Source organism: Numida meleagris, chromosome 1, assembly GCF_002078875.1.
Source record: "Numida meleagris isolate 19003 breed g44 Domestic line chromosome 1, NumMel1.0, whole genome shotgun sequence".
Taxonomy (NCBI): Eukaryota; Metazoa; Chordata; class Aves; order Galliformes; family Numididae; genus Numida; species Numida meleagris.
Genome location: NC_034409.1, coordinates 90,534,641 through 90,551,315, shown reverse-complemented (window position 1 = coordinate 90,551,315; position 16,675 = coordinate 90,534,641). Strand labels below are relative to the sequence as shown.

At 37.4% G+C, this 16,675-nt stretch overlaps 1 protein-coding gene across 2 annotated transcripts in view; it reads left to right on the top strand.

Annotated features, from left to right (window-relative positions):
- The window catches only part of HTR1F (5-hydroxytryptamine receptor 1F), a 114,712-nt gene that overhangs the window by 49,565 nt on the left and 48,472 nt on the right, over positions 1–16,675 (top strand). For both annotated transcript variants that reach the window (XM_021402721.1, XM_021402731.1), the window contains exon 2: positions 6,259–6,352. The gene's annotated coding sequence lies outside the window, so the exon portion shown is untranslated. The remainder of the gene's footprint in view (positions 1–6,258; positions 6,353–16,675) is intronic.

Genomic DNA, 16,675 nt, shown 5'->3' with positions numbered 1-16,675 from the left:
AAAAAACAGAGTATTTAACTCTTTCCTTAAATCAAATCACAAGCTGCTTTATAAATGACACAGTAAAAATACATAATCTTTCCCTGAAAAGTCAAAATATGGCATAGGAGTAACATATAGAAAAGTGGAACTTTGGTTACAGCTCTATTGAAAGGTTAGACAAGGAAGTATCTTTACTGCATATTTCCTTGTCTTTATTAATAAAGGTAGAATTTTTCTAAAATATATAATTTCTCCTTGAAAATGAAGTTCAAGCTCCTCTTCAGACTCAATCAGGAAATAGTCCTTTCCATTTTCCTGATCTGATTTGACTGATTATTCCTGAAAATTTTAACAAAATTCTGTTTTTCATTAGATGACTGAAAATAATTGAACTCCTTCTGGCTCAATCTTGCCATACTGCAAAACTGCTGAGTCACTTTTTTGTCTTATTGCAAGGACTGAGGTAGACTTTGAAAGAAAACAATCATTTTCAAAGCAAATTAAGGGACAATAACTTCTGTCCTTTACTTATGAGGTTTAGTGAAGAATGATCCATCCAGAGAACTGCAATGTAACTTGTACTACTTGGTCTTGCTTATTTTATCTTATCCATTAGTCTTAAACCCATTAAAGAATGTTAGGGCTAATATAAAATGTCCTTCCAAGTAGTTCAGGGGCTCACATGGGAGCTTTTAGGATCTTTACTGTATAATATTTATCTTTATGAGAGAAAGTTCTCTCAGTCCTTAATGCTTGGGACCCAAAATTGTTTACAATATGTACCCATTACTTTGATTTGTGTTTTGCAATTGATTTGTACTGAAGCCAAACCAGGGGAGATGCAAGCTGACATTATTTTGTTCTGTTGCTACTTATGTAATTCTTCAAGCATATTAGTTCAATTACTACCTATTGTTGACTTTAAATAAGAGTAATATTTACAGATGGTTAGGGTCTTGCATACATTACCATTACTATTTCCATAGTCATATGATGCACTCTTATGGCATATGAGAAGATCAATGGCAGAACTCCATTTGTTTACTGTCTAACAGAAAAAGAAAAAAAAAATGGTGGAAGAAAATATAATTCCGCAACTCCAATCTGGGATTTTTTTTGGAATTCAGAAATTATTCCTCTTTACATCCGCTTTTTTGTGTGTGTACATTTTCATGAACCAACAAACTCTCTGTAGTTCTTACGGCAGAAATGGATCTTCAGGAACGATGAGCAATAGAAAAATTAGTCTTTTAGTATGTTCAACAAAAATTTTCTCTTGCTATATAATGATAAAAGATATGAAAGCCAAGCAAAGTTTCTGGAGCAGCAGAAGCAGAAGCAAAATATCTGTGCAGTCTGAATAAAGACAGGTGAGGCAGTCTCATCTGTCTGCCTCTCCTGACCATCTCTGCTTTAAATCCTCATCTGTAATTAGTGATGACATGTTCTAATCCCCTTCATACATGCTGTATGAGGATTGTAACTTCACATGGGAAATATCAGGGGAACAAAAACTCAAAAAATCCTTCTTTCTCACAAAAGCATTCAACTAAAAAAAAAAAAGGACTTAAAAAAATCCATAAAATTATAATAATAATAATAATAAAAGGCAGACAAGTTATGCATGAAGGTATGTTTAGAACTAAATATCTTCAGAAAAACAACTGGGTTTTCAATTTATTGCTGTTCCTCTGTGGGATTGAGATCTTGTCTGAGGATGCACTTTATGCCTGCATATAGAAGTAGTCATCCCCATGAGTTGCTATTATTCTTTTCCAGTAATAAAAGAAATAGCAATAATCAGATTTGTTTCTACAACTGAATGGTAACCTAAAAACTGTCAAGAAAAATTGCTCACAAAGAAGACCATCCCACCTATTTAACCCTTCATTCACTATTCATTTTAATTTTTGCTGCATTTTTCCTCACCATCAGATGTCAAAGGTTTCACTTATTTTCATGGCAATGATAATCTGAAAAGGATTTACTTATTTTCAGATGACATCATGTAACAATGCATCCTCAGCTTCGTGCTCAGAAATATTTGCTGTGGTCAGATAAATTAACTTTATTATTATTATTATGTCCATATAAAATAATTTGAGAATATTTATTTTTCTTTCAGTTGAGGCAGGGATTTTATGACATTTGAGCATAGGCTCTTCTTTCCTTTTTTATGCATTTGCCCTCTGGTCATTGTCAACCCCTGCAGTCAGAATAACGAATTCCTCTTTATTATACTGTCAGTGTGCTGTCATTATTTTGGGCTTTTTCTTCTCCTGGAAGGTTGTTTTTGAAAAGCTATGCTTGTTGTTCAGGATTTATAGGACTGTACTGATCTGTCAATTTCTGGTGTATCTAATGCAGTCACTGTAAATTTAAGTCACTGTAAATTGATGCCCCCAACTAGGGACATCAAGCCATTCTGGGAAGCATTACCTTCTAATTCCTTGCCCCTTTTATTCAGGAAACACAAACATCTCAATGTCACAGATTGATTTCGGTTTTCCTTTGCACTAAGGCTGTCATTTTTGTTATGCAACCTCGAGTCTTTGATGACTTTTGAGAAGACAAAAACTTATGTGTGATTTTGAACATAGGTCTTCTGCACTATAGCGAATGGTGTTGCCAGCTGAGCTTTTAAAACAGCTGTCAAATTCATGTAAGGCTGATTTTTTCCCACCATTATCTTAGCACAAGATACTATTTTAAAAGTCTTATTTAGCATCCTCCACAGAGTAAGAAAAGCACTTTTAGTTTTGTCATGGAATTATTGCAGATGTTATTTTTAACCACACACACACATACAAAAAAAAAAAAAAAAAAAAGCTTGTCTTTATATTCCACACATTTCACAGGAATTTCGCCACTGTTTTTCACAAGATCAAAGCCTTCATAATTTCAATGTCATTGCTAGCACAAAAGATTTGGAAATGATTGTTCTGCTTTTTGATTACTGGCAGACTTCAATTTGAGTTAATAAACGTTCAGATCTGAAGCAAAAGAACTCTGAGGCTCAAAAAGCAATGGAAACAAGGAATGTGCTTCAGAGATGAAGGCAGGTCCAGAACTCCTTAGCCTCCAGAATTACTTCTGCTGTGTGAACTACTTCCCTAAAGGTAGTTGCTCCCATGCATAAATTGAGACTATTGGCATTTTGAGCAGGTGTGAAATGTTTTTATATTGGGTAAGAAAGAAGTTCGTTTACATTTAGATATATCAATTTCTGGTATGCAGAAGTAAACCCTGCTCATCTGATAAAACTTTGGCTTCCATTTATTTAATGAAAAGGTGAGCTCATAGGGTTTGGAGTAATTTCCTAAATTTTCTCTTTGCCTGAGGATTTTCTGCCACAACCAAAAAAAATATCCTGGTTGTAAATTACTTCTCAGTGGTTCCAAAAGTCCTAATTCATGCAGCTCTGTAATGCCTTCCTCTCTATTCTCAATTTATAGGAGTCACTGTTCCAAAAATAGCCTCAGCTACTGATTGAATGTTACTTATTTTTTCAGCTGTTCTTAGAAAGCTAAAAGAAATAACCCCATATGAATTATACCTGCTGGCTAGCTTGGATACTCCTAAGGCGATATCTGTTCAGTACACATCTAAATCTCTAGGCCCTTATCCCAAGGTACTTACATTTTAATTAAGCTAAAATGATAAAAGTTGAAACAGCTACATTCATATTGCTATATCATCAACAAGGGCTCCTGCATCCATCTTCCCTTCTCCTTCAGACAGGGTCTTAGAAAGAGCCGGTAGGGGGCCTGTAAATCTGCCTGCCTAGGAATGCCTAGCAGTACACCAGGCTACTTCTTGCATTAGAGGATCAGGAGAGGAAAAAGGGAGCAGTTCTAGGAAGAGTTTAAGTGCAGCAAGTCATCTTATTGCAAACAAAGTTGAGATAATTAAGATAAAAATATAAGGATACAGAAGTTGAAAGGAAAGGAAGATAAGAAAAGGATACAATATTGAGAGAAGGCCTGTACTAAAAGGACCTAGAGTTTGGCAAGGAACAGAGCCTTCTATTTCTCTTGAAAAGCCAAACAAGGTCTCCAAATTGTCTAAGTGCAACCTGGATGTTCTATTAAGAATAATTTACACTTGATCCCACTGTCTATCATCTGTCAACATCTTTATCAGTAAAGAAAAGCACCAGCCCCAAGACAGACTCCTGGGGGACGCCACTTGTCTCCAGCCTCCACCTGGACATAGAGCTGTCGACCACAAGCCTTTGGCCACAACCATCCAATCAATTCTTTAGCCACCAAACAGTGCAGTCTTCAAATCTATATCTCTCCAATTTAGAGATAAGGATGCGGTGTGGGACCATGTCAAAGGCCTTGCACAAGTCCAGGGAGTGGCATCAGTTGCCCTTCCTTTGTCCACCAATACCATCACTCCGTCATAGCAGGCCAATAGATTGATCAGGCACAATCTGCCCTTGGTGAAGCCATGTTGGCTGTCTTGAATCACCTCCACCTACATCTTTTTCAGGAGATGTTTTCCATTATCTTCCAAGACACAGAAGTGAGGCTCACTGGTCTGTTGTTCCCCAGGACTTCCTTTCTTTCTTGAAAATGAGTGAGATGTTTTTCTTTTTCCAGTCACCAGGAACTTTGCCTGACAACCATGACATTTCAAATATGCTGGAGAGTGGCTCAGCAATCACAGCCACCTCTAGCTGGTCCGTCCAATATCTGGATCAGGAGGTCATCCTTAACAGACTCCAGAAGTCTTCTGGATTGCATGCAGCTCACTGTGTTGTTTTCCCAGCAGACATCCAGGTGGTTGAAACTGGTTGAAATCCCCCATCAGGATGAGAGCCTTCAGGCTTGACACCTCTTGTAGCTGAAGCAAGAAGACCTTGCCAAGAGGCTCCCCTCGATCAGGCAGACTAGTACATCCTGACCACCAGATGTCCTTTATTGGTCTGGTCCCTAATTTTCACCCACAAGCTCTCAGCCTGGTCATGGCTGTTTCTCGGAGGCAACTCTTCTCAGTCTATCCAGTTCTTAACATAGAGGGCAACTGCTCTGTCCCTCTTGGCTGGCCTATCCCTGCCAAAAAGCTTGTAGCCCTCCATCATATTATTTCAGTTGTAGACTCGTCCCACTGTGTTTCTGTGATAGCAATTAGGTCATAGCTTTCTAATTGCACCACAGTTTCTACCTCCTCTTATTTCCCATGCTGCGTGCATTGGTTTAGAGGCACTTCAGCTGGGCTATCAGCCACATTATCTTCTTGAAGGGAAAACAGGATTGTAATCATCTTCATAAAACGCCCCAGAAAGCTTTGTGTTGTGGAAACTGATCTGGTACCAAGTCATGGGCAAATGTTACTAGAATTGCTGTATTATTTGATAGTACCTGAAAAAGTATTAGTTTTATCCTTTTTTATTCCTAGAAAACTAATGAACTTTTCATATTTCTTTTGTTACTTTGTCTTCTATTTTTCTGTTTCTTTTTCTTACTAATCTTCTACTTTCAAATAAAAGCTGCCTTTAATGTCTGATTTTCTGCATTTTAAACACATTAGCCATTTAAACAACTTATATTCACAATCAAATCAGCCTATTCTTGGAGGAAAATTATATTAATTACATTTCTGCTTTTCATGGTACACCTTTGCAGTATATTTCCCGTTTAGGCAAGTTACTTATTATGAAACACTTCTTATGGAAAAAAATACATATACTTTGACAAAGCAAGAAACTATGTCTTGCAATTCAAAGAGCACATGCTTAGGCACATTTATGTCCTCAGATTAATAACAAGAAGCCTAATGCTGCAAAATACCAAGTGTCTTGGGCTCCCACTGCAGTCTGAATTGAGGACATCCAACAACACAGATGCACTTGGGTACTAATAGCGTATGATACACTAAACCTGCTAGCTAGGCTAATTAGTACAGAATTCCTCCTTCTCTTTTTACTGTTTATCTTCAGAAAAGTCTAGGGGTTTTTTGCTTTGTTTTGTTTTTACAATTTCCTGAGCTCTGGAGAAAATTTCTGAGTGTCAAATCCTACCAGGTTTTTACTGGCTACTAGCCTGTTACAAAGAATTTCACATGTTACCAGCTATCTACTTTTACAAACTTGGTAGGGTTTTCCTGATGTTGATCTCTAAGCTTTTAAAAAGCCATCATCAGTTAGCTGAAGAATTCCTGCAAACTACAGTTTAAAACTTCTGAAAAGTGGTTTTGTTCTCCTGAAGTAGAGATCTCTTTCACTATCACTTACAGAGTCTATAATTATGACATTTTGCTTTCTCACAGGTATTTGGTAGACACAATTTTTACTTCTGTTCTCATCCCTGGGCCTCCTGGCACAGATGTTACCTTACCATGGCTGATGCAAATATGGGAGATGGTGAGTTGCTTTCTACCCTTGTATGTAGAGCTCCTTTATGTAAATTCGTGAGGACTATGCCTAATGTAAGTGTGATCAAATTCAAAGCAAAGCAGTTTCAATCCAGAGTTTTGCTGAGCTCTGAAATTAATCTTTTTGTAAAGCAGTGCAAGAGGAAAGAAAGGGGTCTGAAGAGTCGAATGGAGGCAGGTGAGGGTTTACCTAGAGGGTTATGGCAGCCTAACCCAGTAAATGTCAATAGACACAGTGCAATGGAAAGCTGTAGACATACTGGGGAAAAGAAGGAAGTAGCCAATGGACAGATGCCTATGAATTAGTGAAGAACATCCAGCACAGTCTGAGAAGTTCAGGCACTGCAGGAGAAGCTCACAATCTTCAGTCCGAAATCTGACCAACCTTCTCTGCACCTTTGGGCATTTAAACATTCAACATCCACTTCCACTGAGGGGAAAAAAGCAACGGTAGTAATATAACGCTTCATTTCACAGACACATTTTAAAGGTTTAACCTTTGTAAGACATTTTGAAGATGAAAAGCACAGCAGAACTCATTATTTTGCTTAACTAAATATCTCTTTGCCTAGCTGAACTCTAAAATCTTTTGATGTTAGTTCATCACAAAGATGCGCCGTGAGAGAAGATTTTTATTACTTTTGTGTTGGCCTATGGTCATTTCATGCCACTACATGCTTGTTTTTATTTCTGTTTTTGATATTTGTAGCTTTGCAAAGAACTTGCTTTTCCAATAGTGCATAAATGTAGTTTCTTAATATCAACAAAGATGGCAAAATCCCCAAATCTTTGCTTTCCATAACAATGCAAATGCAATAGCCTAGTGACAATACTTCGTAAAGCACCTAAAACTGACTTACATACAACAATATTTAAAAATAGAAGGGTAAGATTTCCTGTAATTGTGCCAAGAGCAAAATTGTCATTCAGTATTGAGATGTTTGGATAATTAAGTAACAAGAGACAATCTGAAATCTTCAGCAATCAGTTGTCTGAACAAATGCACATTAAGTGGGATTGCTAGTAAGCATACCTGAAAATTGTGTATGTTCAGAGGTAATAAAGAAATGCATAATCATTTGACATTCTAAGAAATCCTTCTTGAGATACAAGCTGCCCAGGGAAGTGGTAGAGTCATTGTCCCTGAAGTTGTTCAAGGGAAATGTAGATGTAGCACTTAAGGATATAGTTTAGTGGGCAATACTGGTGGTAGCTGGGTGGCTGGACTAGAAGATCTTAGAGGTCTTTTCCAACCTTAACGATTCTATGATTCTATTCTGTGATATTTTATAGAATAGAATCATAGAATGGCTTGGGTCAGACCTCAAAGATCATCTAGATCACACCCCCTGCCACGTGCAGGGTCATCTCATTACGTTTTTCATAGCATAAGAAACAGATCCTACAGACAAGCATGATGTTTTCACATGTTCATCACTCCTTACCCTCACTTACAACTACAGAATTTCAGAGTCCTGACATCTCAGGGTCGTGTCTGTTTTCCAGGTGTCTGAAAGATCAGGAAAGGTGATCTTTAAAACTCTTATTCACAGTGAGAGAGGCAAGGACAAAGTTGCTGCACTTATATTAACGAAGAATTTAAAAAGTGTCACTAGGTAACTGTAAAATTAACAAAAAATAGGAAAGTCTTCTATTTGATACAGAGTAATCTGAATGAATCACATGGATTTAGTGAAAATTAGGCCAAAATACAGGCTATTTTCAGCATTTACAAGCCTCTTCTACCACCAAGAAGGCACAGAGAAAGACAAAGTCCCCAGTCTCATATGATTTTATATTTCTAAGTAGAACTTCCCTTCAGCCAGTAGTTCCTCCAAGTGCCAAATCAGAAAACAGGTGAACCAATACAGGCAGTACTGGCTAAATGGGAGATTTTTGATTTGTGACCTCATTAGTTTAACTTCTTTAAAAGGATTAAATAATGCATCATAAATCAAGAAAAAATCATTACCAATTGAATACAGAGTAACCATCAAGGCTTCAGGAAAATGGCAAGTTAGATGATGTTCTTTGTCTCTAATGGAATTTTAATCTGAGTTGCAAGTCAGACTGAAAGAAACACTTGCTCTGGTCCATACTGGATTCAGCTATGAAAGTTAGTGGTATCTTAGTGGTATCCAAACCAACTGCAGGTCTGTATATGGAGGTGGTATTAAAGCCCCTTACACAGCTGTGCCTATAATATGGAAAATTAGTAGGTTCATATTGCATCTAGGAAGTTCAGCAGATTCACGTGTGGCAAACGTTTGGTCTGAAAGCCCCTCTTTCCTTTTCATTTACCTTTTTTCAAAACCTACTTTATTCCTTACTATTTATCTCTTTTTTTTGGTGTAGCAGAAATTTTGGCTATTCATTAATTCTACTGTAATATCTGAGGTAATATTATAGATTGAAATCACCTGGTGGGAGAAAACAGAAGGGAAGAATAAACAGGACTTTTATTTTTTGATGGAAAGGGGCTTGTTCATTGTATGCTAGTTTTCAAAAGACAGTGACAGACTGGCAGCTTAAAGAAAACAGGTCTCAACAGCGCACTTTACTGCACCGAATGTTTCGTGACAGTGTGTCACGTAAAGCACTTTCATACCATCTGTGCTCCAACAGCAAAAGGTTGCTCTGTCCCAGGCAGCACCTTTTGTCTTTCCATAGTCAACAGTAGTCAATGGAGATGGATATCAATTATAAAACTTGTCTCTGGCTGGAAATATACAGAGCATCAGCTTCTCCTGTGAACTCTCTCAGCATTCCTAACATCCCACGGTCTGTCAAGGTCTCTTGCATTGGTGCCACTTTTTGCTTAATACTGAGTCGACTTACTAAAGAAAAGAAATAACATGAGCGATGGAGGAAAAGGGCAAGCAACTGATAGGCAATCATGCTTCTTATTAGCACTTGCTATTCAAGTTCATTATACTCAGAAGAAGGGGAAAATATTTTAATGAGGAAAACAAAGATTGCACATCTTCAAACAGGTATTTCAAAAACAGACTTTGAAAGGGCAACTTAATTCTAAAATGAAGACAAGGTAGCGCATGCACTATCCGCAAGTTAGAGACCAAGAAGAAAATTGGAAAGGAGAGTATCTTGTCTACATCAAATTGCCTTCTTGAAGTGGTAATGTTTGTCATTACTAAATAATTATATGTTTCTTAGTATGGGAATAAGGGCAATCATTAATGCTAATCTTAAGCAAAATAAAGCATTATTCCTTGTACAAGCATCAGACTTAGTTTTTGCACTACTGAGATTCTATATGTCTACGGTAATGAAAGCAACTGAGCTGCCACAATTTTTTTTCCTCAGAGAAAGAAAGACATAAGAATAGTAAAACAGACCCCTCTATGCAGCTAGCCATAAATGCAATCATTGTTTTCAGTACTGTCAACTGAGACTCAATGGTTTCTCATTATCATCACTGTTTCATAGATTTTTCTTATTTTAATGAATTTGCACGCTTAGGCACATATCTATTTTCTTGGCTATCTTGCTTCATTATTCAGATGGAATCAGTCTTTTAATTTAAATCATTATTATTAAGAGTAACACATGAGTCTTATCTGAAAGATATACTGTTTTGGCAGTAGATGTAAATCTAAATGCAACTGCCTAGATACTTGATTGTACACTTTAATGGAAGATTTCGTGTAAATTTTAGGCACGAAGGAGAAAAGCACTTACCACCATTTATCATTTAAATTACTAGCATATTTAAAGACTATTCATACATTTCTTTTACCTCAGTAAGGTCAAAACTGAAGCACAGAAGTTTGCTTATGAAGTCTCTGTCCTCGGAATATATTAAAGCAGTGATATTCCAAAAGGACTAACTATTCTTGTATCTTGAACAGTGTGCACTTGCAGCCTGGAAGAACAACTACATACAGGGCTGCATCAAAAGCCAGCAGGGCAAGGGAGGTTATTGTCCCCCTCTGCTCTCTCCTTGCGGGACTCCATCTGGAGTACTGCATATGGACCTGGGGCCCTCAGTACAAGAAAGACATGGAGCTATTGGAATACATCCAGAGAAGGGCCACAAGGATGATCAGAGGGCTGACAGCACCTCTCCTATGAAGGAAGGCTGAAGGATTTGGGTTTGTTCAGCTTGGAGAAGAGAAGGCTCCAGGGAGACATAATTGTGGCCTTCTGCTTTTAAACAGGGCTTGTAAACAAGATGGAAACAGACTTTTTACTCAGTCTGATAGCGACAAGGCAAGGGGGAATGGTTTTAAACTAAAAGAGGGGAGATTTAGGTTAGATGTTAGGAAGAGATTATTTACTCAGAGGGCGGTGAGGCGCTGGCACAGGCTGCCCAGAGAAGCTGTGGATGCCCCATCCTTTGAGGCGCTCAAGGCCGGGTTGGATGAGGCCCTGGGCAGCCTGAGCTGGTGGGGGGCAGCCCTGCCCGTGGCACGGTGTTGGGGCTGAGTGGGCTTTAAGGTCCCTTTATGATTCTGTTTTGCAATTTCTTTCTAACTTCTTTCAACAGGTAGGTTACAGAATACCACTTCCACTTTTGTTAACTATGTAAATATTCACCAGCTATTTGTCTTTGAATATACCAATTTCTTTGGGATTCTATGAGGAGCTCATTATTACTTACACTGACTGGTCCATAAGAACACATGCTAAATAATCTAGTGGGACACTTTAGACACCAAGCTGTCAAAAATACATTTTGTCTTACTTTTAGTTTTGAATCTCACAGGTATAGGTTTTTTTCTTCAGCTCAATGCAATGCAAGTGACAGTAGTTTACTGAAAATCCTGGACTTTACTGAATAATTGTTATAACATCCCTTAGGCTGATTAACAAACTGACATGACACAAGCTCATCTGTACCTCAGGTGAGGATATGTCACGTAGTTTAAGACTTGAGGCTCTCCAAGACACTCAACCCTCAGTTGTTCAGAGCTGCTACGTTCTTTACTATGCAGCGTCCTGGCAGACACCTTGATCCAGTGACCTCTACAATGCTGTAGAGATCCCTTTAAGGCTGGATATTATCTATGGTAATGCATCCTGAATAGTTATGGTGTCAGAAAGTCATTCATGCTAACAGAATATTCTAAAATATGCAAGAAGACTCTCTGGCCCCTTAGTCCTTCCCAAAGGCCAATATAATGCAGATTTTAAGTGCCAGTCTATCACACTCACATATTGCTGCCCACATAAAGACAGCAGGTATGCTCTGAGAACAAGGTCATGAAGTACTTTGCTTCCCTATTAGGGAGTACGAGCACTGCCAGTAAGACAGAGACATAATTTTGTCATCTCACTGTGTAAATGATCCATATCTAATTTGCAGTTTTTATTACTATTATTTTTAACTGATTTTGTATTTGACCACTGTCATGGGCCTGTTGCCCATCTTTTGGTTTTAAGTCTGTTAATATGAAAGGTAGCTAAATAGATGTTCATACAGCAAGTCGTCATTTTAGCATTTCCCCATTTGTAGACAGCTCAACTAAAACTGTCTATTGATAGCAACAGTGCTGGTATGTATGTTTTTCCTCAGCTTAAAACTAGAGCTCATTCCAAATTTTTTGCCATCTCGCACCTTCTCCAACCTCAGTATCTGCACTTTAAGATATACACTGATCTAGTCTTCTGACAGCTTAACATAATGTCATTATGTGATTTAACATAGTGATGTGAGCTTAACAAAGAGTCATCCTAACATCCATCGTAACAAATTAGGATTTAGAAATGGAAAACTGAAATGCAGATAGGTCCTGCATGCAGAAGGGCTTCATTTTGGCATAGCCTTTGTCCCCACTAATATCAAATAATAGTGTGAACTTTTCTTCCTTAAATTCAGATGTTTAGGACTTCTCCTCTATGCTTAGCAGTCTTAACTACATTCAGAAGGACTGATAATTTAAAAATTGTTTTACATTCGTATAACAGAGTTCACTCAAAGAGTTTTATCAAAATTCCTAGCGGTTATATTTGGTTTTGAATTTATTTAATTATATCAGAAACTTCTAACTTGATGTTATCAAAGTCACATAGATGCTGAACTTCAACCAGAAAATCCAGAAGTTTTGTTAAGACACTGAGGCAGAAGAAGAGGACCTATCAGAAGATTATACTTAATTACATTTCCACAAGATATTTCAAAAGTTGACCTTTGCCAATTGCTTCTTTTATCACATATTGCAAAAATTATGTTACTTCTTTAGGTTATAGCTGAATTAGATTCTATCAGCTGAAACCACTCAAGTTGTAATTCTGTGGACTTCAGGGAGGAAAGTTTTAACTAGCAATTAATAGGGTCAATTACATTGGAGCTAAGGGAAGGCAAGTTGATACTTTGGTGAAATAAGTACAAATAATAAACGGGGGGAAAAGTTTCAGAGTTTTAAGCTATGGTTCTGAAAATGATGGCAATTCCAACATATTTGATAAGTTTATGTCCTGCTTTGAACGCGGTAGTGTTAGCACCCAAGCACATCTAGTTGAATTAAACTACAGTCTGCTATTGTAGATAGGGTTAATAGAGAAAAACTCAGCAGATTCCATTTTGAAAAGCTCAGCTGATAAGCATTCAGATTTGGGATTTTATTCAGTGTAACTCAGTGATTCTAACCAGTAGCTTAATGAATTGCTGCACTGCGTAAGTCATGACTTTATCTAAAGTACAAGAGCATGAATAAAGAGCTCTGTCTACTACACTATATAGAATCATTCTGGAGTGGTTATTTCATCTTAATTGCATTATTGTAATAGTGCTTAGAAACTTGTCTTGTACTGAAGAAATATACAGTAGTAAATAGTCCTTTCACTAAAGAGCTTTCAGTACAAAGAGGCAAAACTAACGCTTTGGAACAAAAATATTTTTGAAAATAATTGTGGTACTTGTTAACTTGACAAATTGTAGCAGTTTAAACCCTTCAGAAACTTGTTCAGCTATTCCAGGCAATTGGAATCCACTTCTGTAGGGATTTAACAGTTTATATCTTCCATCAAATGCCCTTTCTTTTGTGAACAAGTATCCCTGAAAACACTTCAGCAGATAGCTGTTTCATCTTATACATACAACTGGGTAACACAAAGGAAATGTTGAAGGGTTGGTTTTGTTTTTGTTTTTTTTTTTATCTTCCAAGTTGTACCTAGAGCAAATCAAATAGCAAATCAAATATCCTACCTAGATTTTGAAATAAAATCACCAGATGACATTCATTCATCCAGAACAGCAGCTTTGCACCTTTACATATCAGCTCCTGTCTCTACAGGAAAGCACAGGAAAAAAAAAAAAAAAACATTTTACATTGATTTGAAGAAGCTCCGTACTCTCTTTATTTTGTTTGTAGCCTCTGGAATAGAAGGGCAATGACAAGTGAGAGTTTGCATTTGGGGTTTTGGTGCCTACCAATTCTGGTAGCTGGATTGCAGACATTTGTGCTGTAGACACAGAGTTGCATAGCATACCAGAAGCTAAAGACAAAGTGCCATAGTTTACCAGTTTCTCCTACAGAAGGAAAGGTCATAATTTTGCAGAATATTGAGAAGATAGAAGTTCTGCATCTTATTTTATGATGTAACTGTGAAAACTCAAAACACAGAGAAGAAAAAACGTACAATAAAGTTTAGTAGAGACTTTTTGTACCTTGAACTCAACTGAAGTGCTGAGATAACTTGCAGACTTTGGCATCTCTCATTCAGTTGTTCACTCACGAGATGCACACACAGAATGACTCATGTTAAGTGACAGCTTTTGTACTTTGATGTGGTGTGAGTTCTGGTACAGCAGTGTTATAATCATAATGACTCTCGCTCTCACTTATTCTCAGTTGAAGAAAGGCAAAATAAAAGCAGAGACAAGTGGAACAAATAGTGATGCTGAAGGATGGAAATGCCTGAGGTCACCAGCTAACCACACTACAGAAACCACCACTAAATGGGAAATGGATACTTTCCTCAGCTGTGTAACTGCAAGTTGCATGTGACACTTTTGAGTTCCCAGCTATAACTAGGCTTCTTTTTCCATAATTAAGCCAATCCCACTGGATTCAGTCTGCCATCATCCCAAGCCAAACACTATTTGTTTGCTGCAGAACAAATCAACAAGGGAGAAAAAAAAAGCATTCAGCCTGGTTCTCCAAGGTTAAAAGCATTCTTTGAGTCTATTAACCATCTGGCAAAAGCTTTCCAGCTTGATTGCAAGAATCCTACAACATTAAATTGAACATAGTTCATGTTATGTCCTTTAAATTTCACTACTGTGAACCAACAGAAATAAGATTTTTCCATATCACCACCTGGATTCTTTTCAGGGACACCCAACCAACATGCTGGCACTCGGTCAGACCTTTGTCAAAGCCTCAAGCACAGTCATGTCAGAGCACTAGTGTTGAAAATGGCTTCAAAGTTCAAAGCTGGAGACTGCATATATTTTTCCATGAATCTGTCACCATCCCTTACCAACTTCGTTCTGTTTTTGACTGCTTCAGTATCCTGTGACAATGAATACTGCAATTTTAACAACTTCAAAGCCTCATCAATTCTGCAATAGTCCTTTGTTACTAAAAACGTGCTTTCAGATAGCTCCACCACTTCCAGTGGAATTCCTCTGCAATTTACCTAGCACAGCTAAAGCACAAATTTGTTACTTTGAGCCTCAAAAAAGGAATATGCCTTATACTGAGTACAAAATCTAGATTAGAGGATTTTGCTTGCACATCCTATTTCTAAACAGATCTAAATGAAATGATTTATCTTGAAATATAATCAAATTATCAGTGGAAATTAAAATTCATGAACTTTATCAAGTTTAGGATTCTCCTTCCCTGTGATAAACATCTAGGAGCAGCTAATACAATTGCAGCCCCGAACATTCTACATAAAAGACATATCTAATATTTTAAGCACAAGTCTGTCACAACAATATGAATTTTACTTGAGACAATTTGAATTTTGAATTCTCTTCCTTTGACTACCTTCCCACAGGCACTTTAACACTGGGCAAAAAAAAAAAAAACCAACCAGATAAACAGCAACAACAAAAAAATGCATACTACCATTCCATTGTGCTTTAAAAAAAAAAAAAACCTTTCTTAAAAAAGCTTTTAGAATGTTTAGAAAGAGATCAGAAAACCAGCACTTACATAAATGCATTATCCACTTCAAAATGACTTTTTCAGAAGAAAAAGAACATAAACAAATCAAATGTCCCATTAGATTTTACTCCAGAAATTATATTCTCTTATATGTCTTTGACTCTATCCTTTTGACAGCTAAAATTAGCACTGCATTACCAAAACAGATAATGCACCCTCAATATTATTTTCAGATATCATACGGTAAATATGAATTCATTTTAACACATTAGGTTTACAATGGAAACATTACTGAATGTAGATTATTTTGTGTCCATGAACGTTTTCAAGCTGTCCTTTAAGCTTCACTATTTCCAGTTTCTATTTAAAATTAACTTTTTTTTTAGCAGGGGAGTTGAACTAGATGATCTGCAGAGGTCAACCCATACAGTTCTGCATGATTTTTCTCAGAGACATCACAAGAGCTGAAGTCAGTAAACTTTGCAGGTTTGAACCCCAGGCCAATCTCCTTTGATGTGTTTCCCACACATGAAGAGCATTCCTTCCTACTTGAAAGCAGACATCAGTATGATTCGTGCCAGACTTAGCACCAGTAGCACCTGTTTCTTTGCCAGTTTTTGTAGTAGGAAACGCTGGAGCCATGATACAAACCAAGAAATCTTTCATTTGAGCCTGTATGTCCTCCCTGATGTTCCCAGGCTATTAGCACTTGTGGCACTGGGAAAAGTTATATATTATTCTTATCTTATATTTTTTCAGGTAAAAGAATGTGAAAAGCCATGTTCTAGCTTGCCATACTACAACTACGATGCTTGCATTACATGACTTTCCTATAGCATAGGGTGCAAGAATTTGAACAAACAAAGACTACTACTGGAGGGACACAAACACAGTGCTGCCTTGTGTCATTACTATTTGTTTGGAGTCAGATTGGGCATAAAATTCTCCAGGTTTTGATATTTGGTTTTCCCCTGTTAGAAATTGATTTGTTCTACACATGCACAGCATTGATTCTAAGAGGATCAGAGACCTAGAGTAAAACAGGAAGCTAAAAGACAATGCAGTCACTGCACAAGGACAGAACATCCTCAGGACAAAAGGTGAAAGGGGGAAAAGACAGAATGAAAACATGACAGGTTAAGCTCTATGACACATATCAGTTTACAGCCTCCCAAAGGTTCTTCCAACGTCTCCTACCAAAGGGAGAATAATCGGAGCCGTATACATTGCTT